This window comes from Rana temporaria, chromosome 3 (assembly GCF_905171775.1).
Source record: "Rana temporaria chromosome 3, aRanTem1.1, whole genome shotgun sequence".
In the NCBI taxonomy this organism is placed as follows: Eukaryota; Metazoa; Chordata; class Amphibia; order Anura; family Ranidae; genus Rana; species Rana temporaria.
In genome coordinates, this window is record NC_053491.1 from 410,908,675 (window position 1) to 410,914,843 (window position 6,169).

The window sequence follows — 6,169 nt, forward strand, 5'->3', positions numbered from 1 at the left end:
TCCATGTAAGTAGTCTTGGCTTTATGCTTGTCTGTGCCTATCATCCCTTTCCCCATGTGCACTTTATGTTTTTCCCCTTCATGTACATCTCTTTTCCCCTCTGCCATCAGTGATCACTTCACTGAGGTATATGATGCACAGTTGGTGTAGTTGGAGTCCTCATCTTCGGATCTACAGCACACCTCCCCCTCCCTGTGCATCATATGAGCAAGTATTATCATACATCTGTTCATATGTCCCTACACTTTTTTATTTATATATTATATTTTATTTATTTATATATACACATTTTCTGTATGCATTTGATTTCGATTAATACTACCATCAGCACTACTATTTGCTGTGCACATTTTCCCCTGGCTTCATTATTATTATTATTATTATTATTATTATTAATATTCTCAGTTACCACCACTACTATTATTATTATCATCATCATTTTTATTTCTATTTTTATTTTTACTTTTATTTTTATTTTTACTTATTTTTCTATTGTTGTTTTTCTATATTTTCATTCATTTTTCCTTGTTTGTTTGGGGGTGGAGTCTGGACGGCCCCTTGGGAGTTTTTCTGTGGTCGGTGGTGGGTGGTGCCTGGCCCTACATGTGCTCCTATTTAATCAGTGTGGGTGGACGGTCATGTACTGCTGGGCTCTGAGGAAGAGGTCTCTGACACCTCGAAACGCGTCAGCCAAGCAGCAACGCACCTCGCCACCCCCCCCTACATTCTGGAGTGTGGTTTGAGGGGTATTTCAATTTTCGTTTGACAAGCCTTTTATCATCCTTTGTTTGTGAGTAGTTTTCATCATTCTTATTTTTCATTAAAATTTGCCAAACGGTAGTACACGAGGCTGGTGCGCCTTTCTTTCTCCCTTTTTTGTCTTCTATCAGGATTCCCCCATCCATGAAGGGCAGCAAGGCCTCTGATACTACGGTTCTTTCTTGACATCCAAAGAGAACTATATGTAGACATTTGATCTATCATCAAGGATCCCACTTGTGCGCAGGAGTTTGTGTGTTTTTTATTTTACATATTGCATATGTCTGGCTTTTAATAAAAATATTTTAGTTTCATGTCCAAGAAGAGATGCCAATTTTTCTCGTTCCACCCTAAGGCCCACTGCTACCGAGCTAGAAAGTGATTTTTTATGTTTGGATTCTAAATTGGCCACCAGATTCAATTGAGTTTGGAGAACCGCTTGCTTATTTTTACGCATTTCAGTCGCCTTTTGAATCAGCAGACCCTGCATAACACACTTATGTGTTTCCCATAATGTAAATGGAGAGATATCCTCTGTATCGTTATCACAAAAAATTCTGGCCAATGCCTCAGATAGATCATTACGTAATGGCTCTTCTTGTATCAAAGATTCATTGAGCTTCCCCACGGTCTAGTTGCATACTTATCAAGCTGTAGATCTATAACAGCTGGAGCATGATCCGATACAGTCTAAATACCAATGGAAGAGCTCACGACCACTGGTAGTAGGGACTGAGATACCATTATATAATCAATCCGAGAATAACTGTCATATGGTGCCGAATAAAAGGTATAATCTCGATCACTGGGGTGTTGTACCCGCCAAATATCTATCAACCGGACAGTTTGGAGGGCTTTCCTAACACGTCTGAGATATAAATAAGACAGATGTGAGGCAGACTTTGAAATGTCCAGCAGTGGATCAAGAGACACATTGAAGTCTCCTCCCAATATCACCCCTCCTTCCATAAACTCCTGTAGGATGTTAAGAATTCCATCCAAACAGCTCAGTTGTGCCCTGTTAGGCAGATATATGGAAGCTAAGGTAATACGACGTCCGGCCAGATCTCCCTTAACCTCCCTGGCGGTATGATTATTTCAGAAAAAAGGTGCTGAAAGCGGTACCATTATTTGCAAGGAAATTTGGCGTTTTATACTGTAGGCCTGTAATTCTTTGAATAACTCACTTTAATCTGTCCAAACAAGAGTCTAGTTGGCATCCCGGGTATGACATTTTTTTAAAAACAAAATTATAATATAATAAATAATTATAACAAGTAATAATATAATAATAAACATTATTCAATAATGTAATCAACTCAAAATCACTGAAATGTACTCAGTTGCAGAATTGTCGCTGTCATTACTTTTATTTTTTTATGACGAATTTCCCCACAAATCGCTATCGCACAATTCTGCAAGTGATTATAATTTATTATCGCTGCTTTCTAGCTGCTCTAAAACCATTTTTGACATAAAGGGACACTTTTGGTTGCTATGGACAATCTACAGTTTCCAGGCAGAAAGAACAGTTTTTATTATATAAAAGAACATGTAGAGCACTGGACAGACCACTAGGGACAAGGGTGTGTGTATTTTTTGTATGTATGTAAGGGGTTTGTTTACTTTTTTTAATTTGGCGCCGTTCTCCGCCCTCGTGCGTCGTAATGTCGCAGGGAACGGAGATCTGCGGCACAGGAGGACGCTGTGTGAATCGAGCGAGCGAGATCGCTGGATCCAGGGACAAGGTAAGTAACTTACTCGGGGATACCGATTTTGGTATAAAAATCTCACCCCGAGCCAGACTCGGGAATACCGCTAGGAAGGTTAAGAAACAGATAGCACCCATCAGAATCACACCTCTGATCCGCCAGAGACCATGGAACTGTCCCTGAAAGCAGGATACTCGCCCCTCTTGTCTTAGAGTCTGAAGCTGCACTATGAAATACAAATGGATAACGGTCATTCTGTAATTTTGACATCTTCCCCAATTAGAAGTGGGTTTCTTGTATAAATGAAACTTGTGTCCGCATGCGCCAAAGTTCACGTAGAACCGCTGTACGCTTCTCTGGTATATTCAACCCATTGACATTTAAAGATAGGCACTGTATGTTCGTCATAATAAATACAAGTCTGAAAACCTGTGCACCAGCAGAAGGTGAACAGAGAAAAGAGAAAAAGAAAAAAAAAAATACCCAACACGGATACGCAGCAATTAACCTAAAGATGGCTCCCTATTGAGCCTGCTCACCCCTGCGTTCCCTTCCTCAATAATTCCAAGAAGGGAAAGCACTGGGAGGCAAAAACCTATGTGGGGAGAAATAGAGATGCGACAGCAGGGATGACCATGTGACCAGGAAGCAGTGTGAGTACAGGAGGACATACATAGAGTGTAATAGAAGGACATGCTGCATGTATGGAGGAAAATAAAAGAATAGTGAGTGAATGAATGGTGACGACTGAAGCAGAGCTTTCCATACAGAGGACAGAGTGCAGATACATAGTCTAAATGATCGCTGCTGCTTCATTTTTGGGAAATGTGTATCTGAAGTGAAGTAATAAACTCAGTACGGACTTCACCTTTCCGTCTTCAGGGGTACCACAAAGTCTTCTTATTGTACTTCAACTGAACAGCTGAATGCTGGCTGCCACTGAATGGGGAGGCCCTAAGTTAAGACATCGTTATTGGAGGATCAATCATTTGGGCTGCTGCTGTGGATGTGATTTCCTTTTGCTGTTATTTTACTGAGTGGCGGTAAGAGTCAGTAATACCCGTGGTGGAGGTCTCCTGTTTGTCCTGGTCACAGTATTGATGAAATCACTGACACCTGAGATTCCTTTCATCACTACACCTTTGGACTTTTTCAAACCTCTCGGCTTGTTTATTTCCCTTTGATCAATTCTATTATATTACTGTGAAGATACATGTTATTATAACAGTCACTTATACTCTGTATTTAACTGGCACTCACTGGTGTTTTGTTTATATCACAATTTTTAAATAGCGCGACTCCTTAATTTTACCATGTTTGTTTGGTGCTGTATGGCACACTTGAGACGCAGCTGATGTATGCACTATAAGTTTTGGTATGCACAATAATTTTTTCCTTTTTTGATAGGGATGAAGAGTCACTCAGACCATAACTATCAGAAATATCGATCATATACACAAACCGCTGAAAAGAAAAAAAAAGAGCCATGATAGGTATTTAGACATTATTTGTCTTGTCTTAATGGGATGGGAAGTGGCCAGGCATATATATTTACTTCATATATCAAAGAAATATGCCCTGAAAAATATGTAAACATTTGTTATCTCATCTGGAAACACCAAAAAGAGAGAAAAAAAAAGTTTTTTTTTTTTTAATGTAAAGTAGAGAAATAATGGGCCAGATTCACAAAGAGATACGACGGCGTATCTCCTGATACGCCGTCGTATCTCTGAGATCCGACGGTCGGATCTATGCGACTGATTCATAAGAATCAGTTACGCATAGATCTCCCTTAGATCCGACAGGTGTAAGTGACTTACACCGTCGGATCTTAGGCTGCAATATCCCGCCGGCCGCTAGGTGGCGCTTTGTTTTTTTACGCGACGAATATGCAAATTCCGATTTCCGCCGATTCAGAAACGAACGCCCGCCCGTCGCTTTTTTTTTCACGTCGTTTGCGTTCGGCTTTTTCCCGCGTATACTTACCCCTGCTATATGCGGCGTATCCAATGTTAAGTATGGCCGTCGTTCCCGCGCCGAGTTTTGAATTTTTACGTCGTTTGCGTAAGTCGGTCGCGAATACGGATGGCCACAATTTACGTTCACGCGGCAAACAATGACGTCCTAGCGACGTCATTTGGAGCATGCGCACTGGGAAATTTCGCCATCGGCGCGGGGACGCGCCTGATTTAAATTGTACACTCCCCCTAGCCGCAAAATTTGAATTCCGCCGGGGGAGTTACGATCCGCCAGCGCAAGTTTGGAGGTAAGTGCTTTGTGAATACTGCACTAGCCTCGCAAAATTGCGCCGGCGGATCGTAAATCACATAGATTACGCGGAGCTAAAGATCCGCTAATCTATGTGAATCTAGCCCACTGTCTCTACAATAAGATTAGGCCTAACTAAAATAGCCCGTTGCCGGAGACTATACAGAGAAAATCTATCAAGTTGAAAATCCCCCCCCCCCCCCCCCTTCAACTTATATTGGATATCAAGATTTCCAGACTCCTATTAAGAATATTAATTTACCACATTTTGGTCTCCAGGCAGCCTAATTTTTATGAATATTTATATGCAATTCTCATATACCAACTCAGTCTCGTACCACCGAGCTTCTATTGTACCTGAATATATGTGCATCTATATATACACAAGCTGCATACATACTCATATCGCCTATACAGTAACAAGGAAAAAAAAAAAAAAAAAAAAAAAAGGAGGAAAGCAAAATAATGAATGTGCCTCCTTTAAGCCTAATGCATACATCTAGACCTTGGCTTCATATCCTTTAAGTATGTAATTATATCATGTAATAATATCGCAGAACATAGTACCAAAAATACATTCCTCTAGTCTAAATGTGCTTGCACCCTTAATATTAAATCAAAATAAAAAGATATCAACTTATTTGCCTTCCTACTGAAGAGCATCGTGCATACAAAAATACTGGCGCAAGACAAAAAAATAATAATAATAATACACACACACACACACACACACACACACATATTTAAACATACATACCTCAAAATTACCTTAACCTTGACCCATTCCATTATCCTTTCTTTTTTTATATTATCCATGCACACCGAAGCTCAAACTGCAGTTCATTGGCGTTTTGGTGCCCCCCCCCCCCTTTTTTTTCAAAGCCCCTAAACTGCACTCCATGTCAGCCATGCACACATGGAAGTTTTTTTTAGCGTAAATGATCAGTGGAGAGCACAGGCTTCCTTCCGTACACCCAGAAATCATTTTTTTTTTTCTCAATGGATAAAAAAACACTAAGTAAAAAAATACTAGACTGAAAAACACTTCCAAAAAACGCAACTCGCCAGCATTTCTTAGCGTTTTTTATCCATGAAAAGCGCCAAAAAAAGCCTATTGCAAAAAACACAGCTCGCCAGTGTCCCTTAGCATTTTTTTTTTATCTATTGGTTCTGGGATTTTTGCTCATCGTTCTTGTGATCATTTTGACCACACAGGGTGAGAGCTTGCGTGGAGCCCCAAATCGAGGGAGATCATCAGTGGTCTTGCATGTCTTCCATTTTCTAATTATTGCTCCCACAGTTGATTTATTCACACCAAGCTGCTTGCCTACTGCAGATTCAGCCTTCCCAGCCTGGTGCAGGTCTTCAATTTTGTTTCTGGTGTCCTTCGACAGCTCTGTGGTCTTCACCATAGTGGATTTTGGAGTGCG